The following is a 24582-nucleotide window of genomic DNA, read 5'->3' as shown; positions in this document are numbered from 1 at the left end:
CGGCTCGCCGGAAAATACTGTTCCGACGAGTACCCGAAATTCCGGCCAGCTCCAGTCCGCAGTGTTCGACCTCCTGAACCCGAATCTGACTTCCATTTCCGCCAATTCGCGATGGTTTGGGAGAATTGCGGAGCCAAAACTCGAAAAGCTTTCCGGCGAGATTCCGACCCCGTCGGGTCCGATCACCGGAAAGTAAGACCGGATCCGTGATCCTCATCACGCGAGCTTCGATTCGGTATATAATTCGTAACCCTTTAGATGTCGTTTTCCGTTCGCTCCCCGGGTACCCATTTGGGAATTTCCCGAATAAAATATTAATATTTTTGGTTTGTGCATTGTGGTTGTTTAGGTGCACGCGCGAGTAGTGGAGTTGATCCCGAGGAGGATCTTAGTTGATTTGCGCTCTCCAGGTGAGTGACCCACCTTCAAAAATTATTTTGGGCAATTAATTAAATTTAATTGGTATTTAATTTAGTATTTAAATTATGCTCATGTGGTGTGGTTTAATTATGGTTTTAATGCGGTTTAATTTAATTTATTTGTTATGCATGAGCAAGGTATGTTTCGGTATTAATTTTACGTTGTTTCAAATGTGATTTCTCGGGCATAATTGGGTTAAATATTTTATGAAAATATTTGGTTAAATTTTATACATTATGCCCGCGGTATTTTTATGGTTGCATCTCGTATTTCGAGGAAAATTGTGGTTTGTTGATTATCGATGTTTCGTACTGGGTTATTGGATAAAATATGTGGGATGGTGTTTTGTGAAATTTTGGTATACTTCCCACGGTGGTTTTTTGGAAAAACGGTACGGTTGGTTGTTTAATGTTTATTTTTAGACGCACTCATACAGTATTGGTGTTCTGGTATATGGTGTATGGACACGTGGTTTAGCACGCGGTTATTATGTGGTTTAGCGTGCGGTTATTACTTCACCCGTGAGTTGCCATTGGACCGTGGGCAGGCAAGGTTATTGTTGCGCATAGCCGCCCCCCTCCTTGGCCGGGTGATGGTTTTTAGCAGTCGGTACTGTCGGGACGCCGAAGTGACCACTGCAGGTTTCTCTCTTTAACCTCCCACCAGTCGGTGCTCGGGACGCTGGGTATCGGAGGGCATCACCGGTATATGGTGTGGTGCGTCAGGTGTAATTGTCGGTGTAATTGCAAATAATGGTTTAAACCCCAAAGGTGTTCAAAATTTATTTACTATAATTATTATATTTTTATTATATATTTGGGGTATGTATTTATTTAATTATTGTTTATCAAATGGTTTAATCCCTTGGTTTTTGGGAGGTATGTACACTGGGTTTTGTGAAAATGTTTTAAAAAGGGAACATTTCAAACGGAGCGATTGGTGAGAGTTTTGAGGGAAATTATTATTTTCCAAAAGTTATTATTATTTATTTATTAATTGCTGGTATTTGTTTTATTCCTTAATTGCTATTACTATTATTTTTATTATCACAAAAGGTGTTCAGTAGTTCGGGTTACTCACGGAGATGATTAGCATCTCACACTCTTAAATTCCGTTCCTTTAGGTGCAAGTGGTGGTAGACGTTCTTCCGGAGCGAACCAAGTTTTCCGCTGCTGTTGTGTTTCGAGAAGCATCTTTGTACTCTTTCATTTCAGTGTATTATTTCTTTCAGCCTTGTTGTATTTCTGTTGTTTAGCACTTCTTAAAGCTCTGTATACGATTGAGAAACTTCTGTTTTATTTATGCACTGGACTGTTGTTGCTTTTGAGAAGTGCTGAAATTTGTGGAACAGTTTGTAGTCTGTGGGAGGAATAAGGGGATGTTTTTAGAAGTGTGTTTTCAGTGCAGGTAGTTGTGGTAATTAAATCCCTTAGGGGAGGCTCTGCCGGATTTTCCGTTGGAGAGTTCGGTAGGGTTTCCCTGGGATCAGGGCTGTCTAGGGTTCCGGGGAAGGAATTCTGGACGGGTCCTGACATTTTTGGCATGCCCACTTATCATGGCCGAGGTCAACCATCTATGGTCCCATCATCATTCTTCCCAGGCTTGGAGTTCCTTTCCCATTCACAAGACCCTAAAAAAAGGTCCCTATCATCTGTGGTAATCATCCAATATAGGACATTTTAGGCAAAATGTAACTTAGCATTTCTTTAATTTTACTCATTTTGAATGTGCCAATTAAATTAAACAAATTACAACTGTAGGAGAATGGTGGAATGTAGACCAAGAGGCAGTTTTTACCCAGGCCATGCAAACGGGTAGAGGCCCAAATGTTTCTGATGCTTATATCATTAGTGGACTTCTAGGTTCATTATATAATTTACTCCACAAAAGGTATGAGTTCAAGGAATTTGGCCCTATACCCTTAATGGAAAGCCCTTAATGAAATCTACCCACATCCTTTCAAGTTTTTTCGTTTTACCCTTTTAATTTTTAATATTTCCAAGTTGCCCTTTTAAAATAGCAAAGGGAAAAATACACATGAAAAGCTATTTAATTTTTCCCCTTTAACAAAGCATGAAGAAAAGAGGAAGAGAAAGTGAGAGAGAATGGTGAGGCAGCTACAACAGACCCCTTGGTCCTTCCTCCTCCTTTTCTTCTGGGTCTGCTTTTATTCTATTTTTATCAGCTGTTGGGGAATAATCGGATAGGGATTTGGGATTTCGGCATTGGAGGATGGGTTAAGGAGAGTAGATGAGTTGACCAGCACGAAGGAGTGGATGCTTTGAGATGCAGAGTTTCTTTATTCATTGTATTATTGTATTATAAGCACCTCAAAACTGAATAGACCACAACTGGATGGTAAGACAACCATGGAAGTCAATAACATCACAGATATTAATAGCATCATAAAACATCATTCCAAGACCCACCCTTCAGGTACTGCAATATTGGAAGAAGAAAAAGATATATAAACCCATTTTCCAAATTAATGTCTATAATATATGCTTTATGATTGTTAATTTTCATATGATTCATTATAGGTTTTTATGGTCTTTCAAAGTTATCTAAAAAATATGAAAGATATGTTATATTTTTGGTGATATAATGTTTTTCAAAGGATAACTCATGGGCTTAGTTTATCTTAGGATTGCATTTTTCATCTTGCCATGACATAATAAGTTACAGTGGAGATTGGTGGCTCAGAAAAGGAGGTATAATATCAAACCAAAAGTATATTTAAATGAACTTTACACAACTTTATTATCAATGAAAGACGCAAATATTTGGAATATATTTATATTTCATTAAAATAATAAAGGGGTATGAAAGTGTCGTATAAATGAATTAAAGAATAAATGGTTTTGCCCATCTACCGTTTCTCTTTATCTCTCTCTCTCTCTCATTATTGATGTCTACCCTAATTAATTTCTATCTATCTCTCTTCCTCTCCCATCTACCACATTCAATCTCTCTTTCTTCCTCTCCAAAGCCCTGGGGGTATGTCATTCGGTATATCTTAATATGGATGTGTAGTTTAGTTATCCTTTTAGTTGCAGTATGTAAGAAGTATGCAATGTTGTATGAATGTAGTTAGTAATCCAATTGCTGGATGTGTGATTTAGTAAAAAAGTCAATAGTATTGTGGTATTGTTATATTAAAAAAGTCATTTGTGGTATTGTTTTGGTAAAATAGTATTGTGTGTTAAGTATTTTGTATGTTATTTACCATTATAAAGATGGTATTCGATAATCATGATAATACGATATTAATGTGTTTACAGAATTATGGTGGGAATAATAATTTATTCTTGGTGCAACTACACATTATTAAAGTAGGTGTATTGAATTGTAATGATTCGAAATAAAAAATAAAAGAATTGGTAATTATCGATGGCACAAAATCGGTAATACCGATGGTCCGTTGGTAATAAAGTAAATAGGGTTTTTGCTTTATTTGCAAACTTTTTGTGTTATCTAATCTTAATAATTATATTAAACTTTACACAAAGTTGTATTAAGCATTTTTTTCGTCCACATTCACATTATCATTGTATTTGTATTGACGTGTGGTGAGTTGAGCTGAAAAATTTGAGAATCGACAATTATCAATGGGTCATCAGTATTCCCGATGAAAACCGTTGGTAACCCAATATAGGTCTCCATATAGCTGCTGGAAAAATTACCATTGGAAACCATCGGTAATAATAATGGCCCGTCTGTAATTTTCATTTATCCTATTTTTTCAAAGCAAATCACCTCAATTCAATCCGCTAACATCGATAATATGTGTTTCCACCAAGAACATGCTAAATATAACTTTATTAATGATGGTGAATAAAAGAATCTACAAAAATTTTGGAAAAAGTGATAAAATTACAAACAAAGTTAATTACCGACGGCCCATCGGTATTATCGATGAAAACCATCGGTAATCTAATTTAGGTCTCCATGTACTTACTAGAGAAATTATCGAAGATTTTCATCTAATTACTGATGGACCGTTGGTAATTTACATTTGTCCAATTTTTTCAAAGCAAATCACCACAATTCAATTTAACAACTTCAACAATCTGTGTTTCCACTAAGAATATGCTAAATATAACTTTATTACTGATGGTGAATAAAAGAATCCATAAAAGGTTTGGAGAAAGTGAGAAAATTACAAACAAAGTTGATTACCGATGGCCCATTGGTAATTACTGACGACCCATCAGTAATTATCGATGAAAACTCTCTGTAATCCAATATAAGTCTCCATGTACTTGCTGAAAAAATTATCGATGATTTTCATCGGTAATTATCAATGGGCCGTCGGTAATTTATGTTTGTCTAATTTTTTCAAAGTAAATCACCACAATTCGATCTGAAAACTTTGATAATGTGTGTTTCCATCAAGAACATGCTAAATATGACTTTATTAATGATCCTTAATAGAAGAATCCACAAAAAGTTTGGAAAAAATGAGAAAATTACAAACAAAATTGATTACCGATGGCCCATCAACAATTACCGATGAAAACCATCGGTAATCCAATATAAAAAGACATGTACATCTTTTGAAAGTTTTTTAAGGATACAATCGATATTAAAGGGCAAAACAAAAAGTTTCATGAATTGGTGGATATATATATCCTCAAAGCCTTTCAATAGGGGCAATGGGCCAAATTCCCCTATGAGTTTTGCTCCGTGTAAATATAGAGTGTTTTTTAACTATTGAGGACCAAGGTGGCAATAACATAACTTTTAAAACCCGTTTAAAGTGGATTACTAAATTAAATTGGATTATATTATTTAAAATTACATCCAATCAAATTTGGTTGAATTTGAAATTGTCCAAAATTAGATTGAATTATTATTAAGTTCAATCTAATTCAAATTAGTCTTGCATTTCAAATAGGTTTAGTATTTAAATTTTAAGTTTAGAATTCAATAAGATCTATGAGTATAAAATTCTTCTATTCAAAATTAACATATGTAAAAAAAATTAAATAAAAAGTTTGTGTAAAATCATGTGAAAAATTTTAAGGTGCTAGAAGTTCCTAAGCTTGTTATTATGATTGACAATTATAATTGGATTTTTATAGATATATTTAAGTTGAAGGTGAAGCATGGAAAAACTTATCTTTTTCATCTAATCATGCTGGACTCAATGATGAGCTCTTCTTCAGCATTGCAAATGATACCGTCAAAGTGGTTGAAGTTGATGCAGTACATATAAATCCTCTTGATACTGACACGATTCTCATAATCCCTGGACAGACCATAAATGTTCTTCTCAAAACCAAATCAAAGTTTCCAAAAGCTACATTTTTCAAGATTTCTAGACCTTATGTTACAGGCCTTGGTACCTTTGATAATTCTACGGTTGCTGATATCTTAGAATATGAACCTCCTTCCAATGCCACTCATTTAACTTTTTCAATGAAAAAAATTCCTCTTTTTAAACCATTTTGCCTGCTCTAAATGACATTTTTTATGCAACAAATTTCACATCAAGACTTTGAAGCTTAGCCATTGCCCAATTCCTTGATAATGTCCTAAAACAGGTTTATGAACAATTTTTTTTTTTTAATTTTTTTTTTCACAATAGGTCTCGGAACAAACCCCAATAGTACGTATCAGCATAACCAAACGTGCCAAGGGCCTAATGGAACAATGGTTGCTGCTTCAATTAATAACATTTCTTTTGTACTCCTAAACTCTGCCTTACTCCAAAGCCATTTTTTTGGACAATCATTTGGGGTCTAATCTCACGATTTTCCAATTAGTCCCTTAATTCCTTTTAATTATACTATAACTCCACCAAAAAATACAATGGTAAGTAATGTTATAAAATATATTGGATATATATGTATATATGTAGAATAAAATTGAAAACATAAAATAAAAGAAATTAGAATTGAAACCTATGTGCCTTAGTTTCAATTTTCTTGTTGAAAATTAATCCGAGGCCTGTGTGGTACCATAGTGTTCCTAAGGCTATTCCCATCCCATCGGTGCAGGTGTTTTCCAATAGTAGTCTCTTAGGATACAACAAATTCTCGAACTCTCGGACACAGCACCTCCGAAGTTTTCGCTTCAAACTTTTAGTGTACCTTTGCTTTACCACACTATGCAAGAAAAACTATTTTTTTCGTTATATTTTTTCCAAAACTTGCGTGTGTTCGAGAAAGATGAAAAAACTTCCCTTCCCCCACCCCCCCTTTTTTTTCCTTCTGAAAACCTTTTTTCAAATTCCAAAACCCAAAATGGAAAACAATAAATGCCTTTCAATTAAAGCCATTAAAGGCTTAATCAAATCATTCAAATTAATTTTAATTAAATGCTTTTTAATGAAAAAATGTTAAAATCCCCCACATAAATGATTTGACTACTAGGAACTATGCCAGACTCTGGTGGTAAAGCTCAACAGTTGGAACCTATATAGGATATGTAGATATTACTCTTTGAATCTTCACTTGTGAAACTATATATTCTATACTGGCTAATAGTAGATTTGATATAGTTGAACCATTTCGTTGTTTGTGTAAATGACAACATAGTTCACACAGGTTCCTTCCTGGTACACTTTAGTTCTCACTGTTGTATTTATTTTGGCCTTGAACATCTACCTGGTTCTGTGAGAGTTTCTAAAAAATTGCGTCCTTAACAATTTTCCTTTAAAGCAGCTACTTTTCTCTCTTACATAGGTGATTCATATTTCCAATGTAATTAGCATAACTATGCATAGATTACCAAACACACATTCATAGGAACTATTAAAAGCATATTTTATGCTTAACCTATTTCTATCATTGTTTCATCATAGGAATGGGCAGAGGATTAACCCCTGCAGCGATCTATACTAGTCTCTACAATTGCATTGTCCCATTGAACCTAGATCTTGGGATCTCCTGTCAATTAGGTTGGGTTTCCATCGTATCGACTTTAGTGATGGGCTTCAATCCCATTCCCTTCGATGATTTCTCAACTAATTCTCTATTTAACCCCTTGGTTAGCGGATCCACTATGTTATTTATTGACTTTACATAGTCTATTGAGATAACTCCAATTGAGATTAACTGTCCAATGGAATTGTGTCTACGATGTATATGTCTAAACTTTCCATTATACATGACATTTTGTGCCCTGCCAATCGCAGATTGACTATCACGATGTACATTTATTGTTGGCATAAGTTTCGGCCACCTTGGAATGTCCTCCAAAAATTAACGTAGCCATTCTGCCTCTTCACCATATTTATCTAATGATATAACTTAGATTCCATCATGGATCTAGCTATCACTATTTGTTTTGAGGAATTCCACATCATGGTTGCACCCGCTAATGTGAATACATAGCCACTAGTGGATTTTGAATCCTTAATATCTGATATCCAGTTAGCATCACTGTGTCCTTCTAATACAGTAGGATATCTTGTATAGTGCAGTCTGTATTCACGAGTATATCGTAAGTACTTTAATACTGTAACAATTCCTTTCCAATGATCATCATTTGGATTATTGGTATATCTACTCAGTCTACTTATAGCATAGGCTATGTCTGGTCTTGTACAATTCATCAAGTACATCAGACTTTCAATCATCCTTGCATATTCCACTTGAGATACACTATCTCCTTTATTTTTGGATAAGTGTAAACTCACATCTATAGGTGTTCTGGCTATACTAGTATCATTTTTATTGGCTATACTAGTATCATCTTTACTAAAATTAGCTAGTATTTTATCCACACAATGCGTTTGACCAAGAATGATTCCATTTGAAGTTCTCATGATTTTCATTCCTAAAATCACAGCAGCAAGCCCCATATCTTTTATCTTAAATCTAGATTTTAACATAACTTTCATAGTTCGAATCATACTGTCGTCATTACCCATAATGACAATGTCATCTACGTACAAATAAAGTATGACATATCCATTCTCTGTATCTTTTACATAGATACATATATCACACTCATTTATTTTAAATCCATCACTTAGCATGGCACATCAAATTTTTGATGCCATTGCTTTGAGCTTGTTTAAATCCATATAAAGACTTCACCAATCTATAGACTTTCTTTTCTTGTCCTGGAGTGGAGAAACCCTCGGGTTGCTCTATGTAGATCTCTTCATCAAGATCTCCATTAAGAAAGGCTATTTTCACACCCATTTTATGTACCTTAAGATCCCGCAATGCAGCAATCGCCAATACCATCCTTATGAAATTTATTCTCGTCACCGGATAATAAGTATCAAAATAATCAAGGCCTTCTTGATGCTTGTATCCTGTAATTACAAGCCTTGTCTTGTATTTGTTTATTGTTCCATTTGCTTTCATCTTACTTTTAAAAATCCATTTGTAACCCAAAGGTTTACAACCTGGAGGAAACTCTGCTAAGTCCCAAGTGTGATTATGCAAGATGGAATCAATCTCACTTTTTACAGCTTCTTTCCACAAATTCCTTTCAGGAGAATTTATAGCCTCTTGGAAGCTTTGAGGTTCATTTTCTGGCATATAAGTAAGAAAATCCAGACCGTAGCATTTTTTGGTTCTTACTCTCTTATTTTGTCTCAGTTTAACCTCAGTCTCCTGATCTTGATCACTGTCATGATTATCATCACTAATAGCTTTGTAAGTTTGTTTAGACGAACTTACGATGCTATTAATGATGATAATCATGATGAACTTGGTCCTTCTTCATCCTTATATGGAAAAATTTGCTCGAAAAATGATGCATTTTTCGATTCCATTATCGTATTCTTGTGTATATCAGGAATTTCTGACCTATACATGAGAAACCGATATGTATTACTATTTTGTGTAGATCATATGAAGATGCAATCAACTGTTTTGGGATCTATCTTCACTCTCTTTGAAGTAGGTACCACAACTTTGGCTAGACACCCTTACACTCGTAAGTATTTATTAGAAGTTTGTCTTCCTTTCCATAACTCATAGGATGTCTTTACTTGGTCCTTCCAAGGCACCTTATTTAAAAGGTCGTTTGCCGATAAAATGGCTTACCCCCCACAAGTTTTGAGGTAATCCAGAATTTATCCACATTGCATTCATCATTTCTTTCAAAGTTCTATTTTTCCATTCGGCCACACCATTTGATTGTGGCGAATATGGTGGAGTAACTTCATGTATAATGTCATGTTGAGCATAATACTCTCCAAATGGAGTCATATATTCCCCACCATGATCACTTCTAATCACTTTAACTTTTTTGTTGAGTTGATTCTCAACTTTAGTTTTATGGAGAATAAATTTCTCTATAGCCTCATTTTTGCTCTTAAGCAAATATACATAGCAATATTTTGTGCTATCATCAATAAAGGTGATAAAATACTTATTCACCACCTCTAGTCAGTGCGAATTTCAAATCATATACATTGCTATGTATTAAATCCAAATGTTCATTATTTCTTTCAATTGTTTGATACGATAACTTCGTTGATTTTGCCTCTACACAAGTTTCACACTTATGTTTGGAATCAATTTCAAATGTGGGAATATGATTCAAGTTGATTAATCTCCATAGAGAATTAAAATTAACATGTCCTAGTCTACCATGCCATAAAATGGAAGACTTAAGCAAGTAAACAGAAGAAATACTAGCTTTATTAATATTCTTTGTCTTTATAGTCATTGCATTCAATTTGAATAAACCATTGACTACATAGCCCTTTCCCAACATCCCATATTTGGACAAAATAACTTTATCTGACTCAAACACTAAGCAAAAACCATATGTTTGCTTAGCAGCGATCCAGACACCAAATTCTTATGAATGTCTAGAACATATAATATATTATTCAAAGTTAGATCCTTCCTAAAGATCATCTTCAGGACTATTTTGCCCTCCCCTTGGATTTCGAATGTGGCAGAGTTACCCATGAACAACTTCTTTCCATTTTTCTTTAGTTCGAAGGAGGTGATTAAATTCTTTATTAGAAAAAACATGGTGAGTTGCACTAGTATTTATCCACCACTTTCTTGGATTAGATCCAACTAAGTTCACTTCAGAGACTACAGCGCTAAGGTCAATCTCATTAACCTCTCGAGTGATGTGCTACATCACTTGTGCCTCTTTGTTCCTCTTTCTTTTCGTCAATCTGCATTCTGTCGCTTTGTGACCCATCTTGTCACAGTTAAAGCACTTACCTTAAAATTTGGCCTTCTTGGAGATGCCTCCTTTAGGCCCCAACTTGGAACTTTTTCCAACTTTCTTCTTATTTTTGGAGCTATTTCCATGCTCCACAACATTGGCCTTCACTACGGCTTTCATGGATCTTTTGTTAGACCTCCTATTGTCATCTTCAATACGAAGCTTTCCAAAAAGAGCCTCCATATCCATTTCCTTTCTCTTATGCTTAAGATAATTTCTAAAGTCTTCCCAATTAGGAGATAGCTTTTCAATCATAGCAGCGACTTGAAAGGCCTTATTAATAAACATCCCTTCTGCAAGAAGTTCCTGGATGAGCACTTGCAACTCAGGTACTTGACTCATTAATGGCTTGATATCCACCATCATGTAGTCTATGAATTAGCCTACAACAAACTTTTCGGATCTAGTATTCTCAGTCTTGTACTCCGATCCAAAGTTTTTCACAGCTTTTTTACTGAGTTCGTGCCTCAGTACACTTCGTACAAGGCATCGAATAGGCCATTTGGGACATAATTCCGACATAAGTAATTAAAATCCTTCCATGCATCCACCGCCATGAGTGTCTCTTTATCATTCTCTTCAGTTTTTAGTGGTGCATCTTCAGTTAGGAACCTCGTAAGGTCTAATGTAGTCAAGTAGAACAACATCTTTTGTTGCCACCTCTTAAAATTTACTCCGTCGAACTTCTCTGGTCTCTCGGCATGACTTGCAGGGGGAGGCACTTGAAACATAGAAGTCTGATTGGGCATTTATGCAATAGGCACAATTACATTATCTCCATTTGCCATTTCTGTGAAATCACAAAAAACAGAAATTAGTTAGTTGTTATTTTCTATCTTAACAAACTAATTATAACCAATTTCCAATAGGAAAACACAAGAAATGTGATTTTTTAGGATTTCTGTATACACCACAACATTTTTGTATGCACCCACAAAATTACTGTATACACCCACAAAATTGCTGTATACACTTACAAAGTTGCATTATACACCCACCAGGGCTTACATCATCAATTATACAATGATGACATCATTCCTGATGTCATGCTGATGTGTCTTTGTGTTTGACGTGGTACTGCCACATGGCACCTCTTATTGATGTGACACTGCCACATGCAGATGTGATAGTGACATGTGGCACCAGTGCTGATGTGGCACCATGTGCTAAGGTGTACCTGTCACCTGGCAAATGGCTGACATGGTGCTCAACGTGTTGGCTGACATTATGCCACGTGGCCTACTGGGTCCAACACATGGCGCATGCCAGAGGCAACATGTGTCATTTGTAGCAGGTCAACACGTGGCATCTCCTCAGTGCGACACGTAGCTCGTTTCAGAGTCTAACACATGTTACCTATCACAGGTCGACACATGTCACTCTTGAATGCATGACACATGGCACCATGACTGGGCGACATGTAGCCTCGCGACTATGCGACATGTGGCCTCGCCACCATGTGTCACATTGCCTTGCCGCTGTGAGCCATTTGTCGTCATCTCCTCTTGCCATGTGTCACCACTATATTGTGACACATGGCAGGCCATAATCAATTGGGCCTAATCTTCATGGGCTTGAGTCTGGTTTGGGCTTAGATATTGGGTCGCACAGGAACCCATTTTAACTACAGGCTGGACTTTGGAACTGAACCAGATCCATCAGAATTTAAAATTTAGACCTATTCATCCAGAACCGGCCCGTTCCCATTTTTCGAACCCATTAACCTGTTTTCCACCTTCAGCTGGATCGATTGTGACCTGTTTTCCTATTAAACGGGTCAGTCGATCTGGTTTCACTTTTGCAAAACATTTTTACTACTGGTGACGTAAAAATACTGGAAAATCACCAAAATTTTTAAAATTTCATGGGCAATTCATATTTTGGGAAAAATTTTTAATTAAAACAAAAATAAATATTTGCCCAAAAAATTTTAAAAACCATGGGAAAATCTAATCTCATTCAAATTGGTATAAAAATGTATATCCATAAACATAACCCAAAAAAAAAAAAAATTTAATTACTAAAATTTCAGATTGTGGGCAACATAAACCGATTAACCAAAAGGCCCAATCACAAAATTATACACGGGTTTGAAGCCAAAAATAATTTTTTTTCCCTTCCCATCCGAAACAAATTGATAGATATATTTAAAAATAAAATATAATAACAAATCCACAAACCCACATATATAAACATATATTCACTGGAATAGTCTTAAGATTGTTATAAAATATATTAGATATATGTGTATATATGTGGAATAAAATTTGAAAACATAAAATACAAGAAATTAGAATTGAAACCTGTGTGCCTTAGTTTCGATCTTCTTGTTGAAAATTAGTCCAATGCCTGTGTGGTACTACAGTGTTCTAAGACTATTCTCGTCCCACCTGTGTAGGTGTTTTCTGACAATCGTTTCTTAGGATACAACGGATTCTTGAGCTCTCGAACATAGCACCTTTGAAGTTTTCCTTTTGAACTTTCAGTGTATCTTGGCTTTACCACACTATACAAGGAAAATTATTTTTTCTCTGTATCTTTTCCAAAACTCACGTGTGTTTGAGAAAGATGAAAAAACTTCCCTTTTTGCCTTTTTTTTTTTTTTTTTTGTTTTCCAAAAACCTTTTTTCAAACTCCAAAACCCAAAACGGAAAACAATAAATGCCTTCCGATTAAAGCCATTAAAGGCCCAATCAAATCATTGACATTAATTTTAATTAAACCTTTTTTAATTAAAAAACGTTACAAGTAAGGGTTACAAGTAAGGGGACAACGCTGGTTCTTCCTTTTAATACTATTGTGGAGTTGGTCATGAAAGACACAAGCATTCTTGGTGGTGAAAACCACCCTCTCCATCTTCATGGATTTAATTTCTTTGTTGTTGGCCAAGGATTTGGGAATTTTGATCCAAATAAAGAACCTTCAAATTTCCGTTTGGTTGACTCTATTGAGAGGAAAACTGTGGCTGTGCCTTCTGGTGGGTGGGTTGCTATTCGGTTCCTAGCAGGTAATCCGGGTTAGTTTAGTATAATCAATATTTGTATTAGGTTTGGAGATTATAATTGATTTTGTTAGATTTTGTAATAGTTAAAAAGTTGATTTTGTTATATATATATATATGTATGTAAAGTTGATCAATTAAGGATCCTAGTTTTTCAAACTATATGTCCTACAAGTAGACACTAATCAATAGCAATTTTTACTGACATGAACTTAAAATTTAGACTAAATGTAAAAAAAATCAGTGAAATTGTTTTAGTCTAGATCTTGAATTTTTAACTACTTTAGTGATGATCAATATTTGTTTGTACAGGTGTATGGTCCCTGCATTGTCACCTTGAGATCCACACAGGTTGGGGGTGGAGGATAGCTTGGTTAGTTCTAGATGGCAAACTTCGCAATCAAAAATTGCTTCCTCCACCAGCAGATCTTCCCAGATGTTGAAGTTTGACTGACTCATGATCCCTAGAATATTTACCCTGACCAAGATAATTGTTTTCCCTGATAATTTTGTAATCCAACTTCATTCTTAGGCGGCTTGTATCACTTAAAATTATGGAAAATTCAACAAATTTTTTATTTCTTTTATATGGGGTTGAGGAAAAGAAAAGAGTGAGACATTTATTTATTTATTTATTTTTTTGTGACAACAATATGAAAATATCTTTCTGGGAGAGAAGCCCAATAATCTTGTCAAAACTTTTTGTTTCAATATGAAAATATAAAAATTAAGGAAATAGTGATATTTGTTTTTGTTGTTATTAACACAAGGATGTAATCGCATAATTCCAAATTTTTTTACCAAACAAATTAAACCGACAGTCACTAAGAGCAGTTTGGTCTGCAAAGACTTGGCCTGTATAACTTTGCTATGTTATGGTTTCGGCGAAACATTCTCCTTTTTTATTCTATCTAACAAAATCTTTATATGTATATCTATACCATAACATAACATTATCCGTTTCTTATTCTGTCTAAAAAAATATGTATGTATATAATATAGAAGAGGACGACCATGGTCATTATATGACATATCTGATTTGCCACTCTCGAGAAAATTAATACCTAGTTACTATGGTACCATGAAAAGACATAAATTTTGTACTTTCTTGCAAAAAAAGGAAAATCTATCATATTACGTACTTGATAAATTCATGTGCAAGGAGTATAATTATTATCAAAACTCATTCTTATTTATTTTGAACGATATAAAGTAACCCTTACAGTAAAAGTATGCACAGTAGGGGTCTGATTATTCTTATTCATTAAAAACAAAAGAATCTGACTATTCTGTCTCATTTTCTTGTCCTTATCCTTACAAATAGGAATAGAAAATCTTGATCCAAGACAGAATGTATAATTAATGTCCGCATAATTAGATCATCATCGATAAGTCGAATTAATGTATCTCTTAATCCAGCGGCCAAAAAGAAACAATGAAAACGATCACGAAAGGTCCTAAAATGCCTTTGTTTCTTTCTTTTCTCTTACCTGTGGAAGGTTATTGAACAGTACAATGTATAAATATTGAACGATTAATCATGCACATTGATATTTGGTTTTGAAACCAAAATTGTTCCACGTTGCTTGGTTATCGTATATGCATGCGTTAATAACTGCTAGATTTGCGACAATGTATTCTTTTCATGATATTTCATATGTGGCCAGTACGTCTAAGATTGAACCACTAAACGTTACTTGATGGTATATTAACTAATTTTTCGACTAGCTAACTAGTAATTAATGACATCTATATTAGAAATTCTCACTTTAAAAGTTTTGTTTGAACCTTCTTTATCGACTATTAGATTGATTTTAAAATTTAAAATTTACAGATTTATCAATTATTTATTTAGAATCGGTATAGAATTACTTTGTTTACAATTTACCAATATATTAATTTTTTAAATCTCAACCTTTTTAAATAGTAAAATTCCTCATGATTAATTGATTATCCCGGATCCTGTCTCACGGGCCACTTAAAATATGAAACCGTATTTAAAATTCCAACTCATCTTTCCATTAGCTTTATTTTATAATTCTATTTCCCTTAGGTTTCATCTTTCTCGACATTATCAGGAGCAACAAGGGTTTTTTACAATTTCTGCTGGGCCCATGGTAGTAAATGAGATATTTTATTTTATTTTATTTTCCCAATCCTCCCTCTCTGCTCCCTCCCTGCCATTCTCCTAAACAAGAAAATGGGGACAAAGGATTCAGCTCCCATATGATAAGGCATAATGTTTTTGTCATTGTCCAGTCATATTTTATAATGAAATAAATCAATGAATATCAACGAGTAGGAATTAGATCAAAAGGATCCATCTTTATATGTCCAGCATGAATGTCCACATAAATTATTATAGCATATATTATATATAATTTTTATACGAAAGAAAAAGTAATCCTTTTTTTTTTTTTTTTTTTTTTTTTTTTGCTTCTAGGTAATCATTTCTGCTCTTTTCTTAATGGAGAGGTGTGGAGGATAAATTCAGAATTATTGATTGACAAAACAATAGGTAGTTACAACTTTGTTTGTAGATTGGCCCCGAGAGGGATTTCATTTCATTTTATTTTTTGTTTAAAAACCTATCTCAATGCTCATTTAATAATGTATATGTTTTTGGATTTTGGTTGCCTATTTCGTCTTAGAAGTTTGTGTAGTTTGATATTCTTATCTTTTAAAGTTTTATAATTTAGGCTTTTAGCTTTTAGATTTAACAATTTAGACTTTTGATTTTTCAGTTTGTTGTAATTTATGTTTGTTTTATACTTTTAACTGATAGGACTTAGTAAAAATTTCATATGATTGATATTAAACCATATCAAATTTTGAATTAAAATAATACTAAAATACAAGATTTTAAAACTAGTTTTAAAAATCTATATTTTCAGTTACTTAAAGATTGAAACTTAATATAGTTTAATACTATTCAGGTAACTTGTCCCAATTTTGTTTTTCAAAAATAATGGACTAGTAGAGTGCAAAATTTTAAAATAGTTTTAGTATTTTACACTTTAGCACATTTTAATTTGAAAATTGATATAGTTTAAAACTAGTTATATGAGACATCCATTAATCCTAATAGTCAAATAAAATCTAAATTGTAACAAATTTAAAAATTGAGAATCTAAATTACTAAGTTGAAAAGTTGAAAGTTGAAATTGCGAAAAGCCTGAAAATTAAGGATATTTTTTATTTAGTTGTTTACAACCTTGAAAAGACTAACTACAAGATTAAATATATATTTTAAAAAAAAATCAGTATTGAAAACAATTTCAAATTATTTTATAATGAAATTTATTTTTTATTTTAACTTTTTTTTATATCATTATAAATATTACAACACAAAAACATCAATGCTACATGGACCCCCCCCCCACAAAAAAAAAAATTATATGTAAACATGGATGACATAGTATCGCATGCCACTTATAATATCTAATTACTTAAATTATTATTTTATAGAATCTGTATACTTTATTTTGATATTACACATGATTATAAAATATATATATATTTTTTAATATATTGCATGTGATGATTGGAAGTGATATAAAATGACATATGTAGCTGTTACATGTATTTTACTTTCTTTGGAAAGGTTTAGGGTGCTTGTTCTACAAATACTAAGGCTTGGGTTATAGATATAAAAAGCATAGCTAGCTAGCAGATGTAGAGCTTAGGATGACCCATCAGTTTTATTGTTGACAGCAGCAACAACGTGTTCATGGCAAGGGTTTGAACTTTCAAGTGCCACTGCGGCTGTGGAAATTGCTATTGCAACCTCGTCTCACTTTGTGGTGGTGATGCTAATATTGTTAGGAAATTAATATACCTAAAACCAAAGTGTATATATATATATATAAATATCTCTATGTATATAAAATATATAAAACAATATATAAATAATTATAGTGAGATAAAGAAAAAGAACTCACAGGTATTGTGTTTGTATTATAATTCCAAATAAAGTTGATATTTATATAAAGATCGAGGCAAAAGTTGAATTCTCTTTCCTTAAGATAATATTTGCTATGCTATGGTGCTCACAGTTTTATAGCAATTATCTTCAACGATATCTTCTTTGAATAGTAGCACTCCAAATTCAAAGAACTACGAACTAGACAAAGTTATTTGTAAACTTTATCTCTACTCACACGTATATTAATTATTTTCTAGTTCCTTTAACAATAGTCCCATATTTTATTTATAAACTTCAAAAGGATATCAAGAAGGGACATGATGATTCAAATAGACATATTATTTTAAGAAAACATATATTGTTTCAGGAGAAGACACATTGTTTCAAGAAAAAAGATACACTGTTTCAAGAGAAGACACACTGATTGGGAAAAGACATATTGATTGGAATATAGACAGACACATGGAAAACGTTACAACTGTTCATTTAGTGACAAACTATCGGATTTACAAGCTAAAAAGTGGACATGACGTCATGATATTTTAGCCATTGTTGTGAAGCAAGACAATAGAATTCACACAATCACTTTTCTAAACATTGTTGGTTCTTTTAGTTGTGTTCATTTTGGCCTTGAACATTCCTGATTTTTTATGAGTGCTCTAGAGAATTCAAGCCTATAAAAATTCTTATAGAAGCGGCCTCTTCACACTCACATAGGTGACTTCCTATTAAGAGTTTCCTGTAAAAGCCTCATTTGAATTTCCAAAGTATAGGAGCCATTAAAAGCAATGCTTATACTAATACACATTACAGGCAACACTAATTATCATAGAAATGGGTAGAGTTATATATCTCTTAGTGTTTTTATAGAGTTAGTCGAGATTCGGTTGTCCTTTTGAACCTAGATCTTAAGATCTCTAATCAACTAGGTAGGGTTGCCATCAAGACAACTCTAAATTAATGGCTTTAATCCCATTTCCCTCGATGAATAGTAAACTTGCTCCCTTATTAAACCTTTAGGAAGAGGATCTGCAAGATTATCTTTAGATTTCACATAATCTATAGATATTATTCCATTTGAGAGCAACCGTTTTATAGTATTATATCTTTGACGTATATGTTGAGATTTACCTTTATAATTTTGGCTTTGTGCCCTTCCAATAGCAGATTCGCTATCACAATGTATGCAAATAGCAGGTAAATGTTTTGAACATCTTGGAATATCCTTTAGAAAATGTCGAAGCCATTTCGCTTCTTCTCCAGCTTTATTTAAAGCAATAAATTCAAATTCTATTGTGGAGCTTGCACTACAAGTCTGCTTGGAAGATTTCCAAGATACTGCTACACCTCCAAGCATAAAAACATATCCACTGGTGGATCTTGAATCATTTGAGTCAGATATCTAATTAGAATCATTATATCCCTCAAGTACAACATGATATTTTGTATAATGTAATCTGTGATCCATAGTATATCTTACATATCTAAGAACTCTAATTATTGCTGTCCAATGATCTTTACTTGGATTACTTATGTACCTACTCAATTTGCTAAGTAAGTAAGCTATATCTGGTCTTATACAACTCATAACATACATTAGACTACCAATGATTCGAGAATATTCTAATTGTGATACACCATTCCCATGATTTTTATATAATGGAAATTTTGGGTCTATTGGTGTTTTTGAAATATGGTCGCTGTCTTTGTTATACATATTAAGCAACTTTTCAATATAGTGCTTTTGAGATAGAATAAAGCTATCTTGTGTTCTAGAAATTTTAATTCCTAGAATAACATCTGCAATACCCAAATCTTTCATATCAAATTTACTAATCAAAATTTTCTTAGTAGCTTGAATTATTTCTTTAGTGCTACTAATGATAAGCATATCATCTACATAAAGACATAACCATATTTAGTATCTTTCTCATAAACACATTTATCACATTCATTTATTCTAAACCTTTTTGACTTCATTACATTGTCAAACTTTTGATGCCATTGTTTTGGAGCTTGTTTTAAACAATATAATGATTTTACAAGTTTGCAAACTTCTTTTTTTCATTTCCAAGGGCTACAAATCCTTCAGGTTGTTCCACATAAACCTTTTCATCTAATTCACCATTTAAAAATACCATTTTTACATCCGTTTAATGTATTTCTAAATTCTGTAATGCAGCAATAACAATTAACATTTGAACAGATCTACACCTTCTTTTTGTTTGTAGCCTTTTGCCACTAATCTAACCTTATATTTATTAATTGATCCATCAACTTTCATCTTTTTCTTAAAGATCCACTTACAACCTAAGGGTTTACCTACAGGTGGAAGATCTACTAATTCCCATGCATGGTTTTGCATGATGGACTCAATTTCACTATTAGTTGCTTCTTTCCAATAAGGAGCTTCTGGTGTAGACATAACTTCTCTGAAATTCTTTGGTTCAGTTTCTACATGTAAGTTAAAAATTCCGAACCAAAAGATTTTGAAATTTTCATTCTTTTATTGCGTCTTGGCTTACTGTACATTTTTTCTTGATTTTCTTTCTCATCATAAGTTCTTTTTGAAGAACTTGGGTCACATGCCATTTTACAAGGAAATACATCTTCATAAAAATATGCATTTCTAGATTCAATAATTGTATTAACATGCATATCAGAAATTTCAGATTTATACACAAGGAACCTATAAACAGTACTATTAATTGCATATCCAATAAATATACAATCAGCAATTTTATGTCCTATCTTAATTTGCTTAGGATAAGGTATTATTACTTTAGCAAGATACCCCGCACTTTCAAGTATTTATAGGTAGACTCTCTTCCTTTCCATAAATCATAAGGCATCATATTAGATTTCTTATGAGGTATTTTATTAAGAAGCAAATTTGCAGAAAGTAATGCTTCCCCCCACATATTTTGAGGTAAACAAGAACTTATTAACATAGCATTCATCATCTCTTTTAAAGTTCTAGTTTTGTATTCTGCAACACCATTAGATTTGGGTGATATGGAGCTGTGGTTTGGTGAATAATTCCATGTTGAGAACAAAATAAATTAAATGGAGTATCATATTCACCACCTCTATCGCTTCTTAACATTTTAATCTTCTTACTAAGTTGATTTTCAACTTCATTTTTATAAAGTTTAAATCCTTCCAAAGCCTCATATTTTGATCTTAATAAATACACATAACAATAACGTGTACAATCGTCGGTAAATGTAATAAAATATTTTTTACCACCTCTTGTTTGCACAAATTTTAAATCATATATATCACTATTAATTAAATCTAAAAATTGAGTATTTCTATCAATAGTATGAAAATGTGTCTTTGTTAATTTAGATTCAACACACGTTTCACATTTATAATCTAAATCAATATCAAAATTTGGTATTAAATTTAAATTAATTAATCTTTTCATAGTAATATAACTAACATGTCCTAATTTACTATGCCAAATATTAGAAGGCTCAATCAAATAAGTAGGCATCACAGTCATTACATTAAGTTTAAAGAGCCCCTCACTCAAATAACCTTTACCCACATACATATACCCTTTCGAAAGTACAAATTTATTGGACTCAAAGACCAACTTAAAACCATTTTTACTAAGTAATGATCTAGACACAAGATTTTTGCGAATATCAGGAACATGTAACACATTTGTGAGGGTAACTTCTTTTTCGAATGTCATCGTAAGTATAACGTTTCTTTTTCCTTCAACTTTAGAAGTAGAAGAATTTCCCATGAATAGTTATTTTTCCTCATGATTTGGATTTTGATAAGTGGTGAACATATTCTTGTCAAAACATATATGGTAAGTAGCCCTAGTGTCCAACTACCATGATCTCAGATTCTCGATCAAGTTTGCTTAAGAAACAATAGTAGATAGATTCATCTCATCAATATTATTGGAAAGCTTTTCAATTTTAGTGACATTGGCATGAATGATCTTTCTCTTTTTGTTTTCTTGGCCTTTATGGTTAGTACAATCTTTAGTGTGATGCCCCGGCTTGTCACATACAAAGCATTTGCCATTGAACATTTTAGATCCACCACCATTAGACCCTCCATTGGAACTTTGATTTTCAAATTTCCTTTTCTTGTTGTTGTTGATCTTAAGTCTTTGTTCCACTACATTTGCCTTGCTTTCCATCGGATTTCTATTTTTATTTTCAAAAAATCGATTATCTTCTTCTATTCTCAATCTCACAATTGAGTCCTCAAGCCGTATCTCTTTACGTTTATGTTTTAAATAATTTTTGAAATCCTTAAAAGATGGTTGCAATTTTTCAATCACCGAAACCATTTGGAAAGACTCACTACTTTCCATTTTTTCAGCTTGTATTCATGAAAAATGAGTTAGAGCTCTTGGACTTGATTTATGACACTCTTTGAATCAATCATTTTAAAATCCAAAAATTTACCAACAACGAATTTTTTCGTGCTGGCATTTTCCGTTATTTTTTCCCCAAATATTGCCATAAATCTTTTGCAGTTTTAACATTACTATATACATTATATAATGTGTCACTTAAGCCATTGAGAATATAATTTTTACATAGAAAGTCTGAATGGTGTCATGCATCCACGGCTACTATCGTTTGAATATTAGACTCATTTTCATTAAGAACAGGAGCAACCTTAGTAAGAAATTTGACTAGGTTCAAAGTAGTAAGATAAAATAACATTTTTTGTCGCCATTTTTTAAAATCAGAACCACTCAATTTCTCTGCTTTCTCAGCATGATCCAAAGATGTAGGCAAAGTAGTAAGAGGTAAAGATGCACTAGATGCCATTTCTATAAAAAGAAAATATATTACCAAATAATTATAATTAAGCAATAATTAAACTAAACAAATAATTTTATCTATAAAAAAAAAATTAAAATATGCTACAATGTATAAATGTACGTACAATATAAATATTTTCAAATATAAAATGTTTAATTTCCACTGTAACATAGAACACGTAAATATATTTATATATATATTAAATATTAATTTATAATATGTAATAGGCACTGCACGCAAGTATATATTAAATGTATATTAAATATTAATATATAATATATATTAAATGGTTTATAGAATATTATCTAATAACTACGCAAGTACAAAAAATCTGTATTTATATATATATATATATATATATATGTGTGTGTGTGTGTGTGTGTGTGTAAAAACGGGCATGTAAACCAGTGAAATAAAAATAAGAGGTAGGAGTTATAATAAGACTAGAATTGTATGTGTATTATTATTATATCAAGTAATAATATATATATATATATATAAAAGAAGTGATAAAAAAGATATTAATGTGAATATAGATAAACTTTCTTAACTTCATTAAATAATTAGACATATATATAAACAATGCAGAGAACTTAAAGTTTGAAATAGATTAATTTACTAATATAGTATTGTCTTAAGATTGTTAGGAAATTAATAGACCTAAAACCAAAGTGTGTATATATATATATATATATATAAATATCTCTATGTACATTAAATATATAAAACAATATATAAATAATTATAGTGAGATAAAGAAAAAGAACTTATAGATATTGTGTTTGTATTATAATTCCAAATAAAATTGATATTTATATAACGATCGAGGCAAGAGTTAAACTCTCTTTTCTTGAGACAATATTCGCTTTGCTATGGTGCTCATAGTTTTACAGTGATGTTCTCTCAGGAAACAACGATCTCTTCTCTGAATATTAGCATTCCAAATTCAAAGAACCATGAACCAGACAAAGTTTCAATTCTCTCTACTACACATTTGTTAATTATTTTCCAGTTCCTTCAGCAATAGTCCCATATGGTATTTATAGACTTCAAAAGGATATCAAGAAAGGACATGATGATTCAAACAGACATTATTTCAAGAAATCATATATTGTTTCAGGAGAAGACACATTGTTTCAAGAAAAAGACACATTGTTTCAAAAGATGACACACTGATTGGGAAAATACACATTGATTGGAATATAGGCAGACACATAGAAAACATTACAACTGTTAATGATGAAACGATGTAAGTTGTAACTATCTGTAAAAAGTTATAGCGTTTCAGAAATAATCCTATTCATTATAAATTTTTAACAAATATATGCTTAGCAAACATGAAACTAATTATTCAAACTATTATGAGGAATTAAATTGAATTGTATTTGTGATATATAAACTGATTTTCTTGTCTTTCTGGTGCAAGTCCAAGAGGGTTTTGCGCCTAGTGATATTTTTGTCGATTGGGCAAGCTTTGCAAGATATGTTGAAGGCGGACATATGTGAAATTAATCTGGATCCCAAAAGAAGTAAATATATGGATATGGAATTATGGAGCACCGAAGCTCACAAGTTGGATCCTCAAAAGTACTTTCGAATGTAGTTTTTGGGCAGAGCTTTAGCCATGCTTGAATTGAAGATCTTATCTTTGCTTTTACATCTTATCCAATTTCGCCTTCTCTGTATTCAAGAATTAGTTTCTTCATTAGATCTGTTGGAAATTTCTAGCATCTTCCCCTTATTGTCAGTGTTTTGCAAGTGTTGTAACTTGCAAACGTGTTATTTACATATAAAAGTGCTAAATGTTAATAAAAATTTGTGTTCTTTAACTTAGAAGTTAAATCCCTTGCCAAATCTCATATTCACACTAGAAAATAATTTTTGAACCGTACTACTATTCTTATAAGTTAGATCCCCTGCCAAAATAACCAATCTACTCGTCCTAAAACTATTATTTTGAACTTTTCTTTTTTGTTTTTTCCTCAAAATCTCTCTCTAATTTGATAAAGTTAAAATAGTAGAATTTTGGTTTATATAAGTATCTTGTACCCAAAATCTTCATTAAGTTCAAGAGAATTAATTGTAAAAGAAGCAAGGTTACATATCTGTTTCAAAATTGCATTCCCTCTATGGCTTAGTTTGGGATTGCTTTTGGGATGATTAGAATCAATTTCCCTAGAATTTAAGAGTATTAACATGTTCAGTAAACTAATATTTTTCTGATTATTTTATAGTTTTAGATGGTTACACAATTGCTTTTAAAATCAGATAGAAAT

At 32.4% G+C, this 24582-nt stretch overlaps 1 long non-coding RNA gene and 1 pseudogene across 1 annotated transcript in view; both read left to right on the top strand.

Annotated features, from left to right (window-relative positions):
- The window catches only part of LOC132799638 (uncharacterized), a 253368-nt gene that overhangs the window by 81938 nt on the left and 146848 nt on the right, over positions 1–24582 (top strand). The window lies entirely within an intron of this gene.
- LOC107411062 (laccase-17-like) lies at positions 1962–14022 on the top strand (annotated as a pseudogene).

This window comes from Ziziphus jujuba, chromosome 10, assembly GCF_031755915.1.
Source record: "Ziziphus jujuba cultivar Dongzao chromosome 10, ASM3175591v1".
Lineage (NCBI taxonomy): Eukaryota > Viridiplantae > Streptophyta > Magnoliopsida > Rosales > Rhamnaceae > Ziziphus > Ziziphus jujuba.
This window is presented reverse-complemented; position numbering and strand designations above follow the sequence as displayed.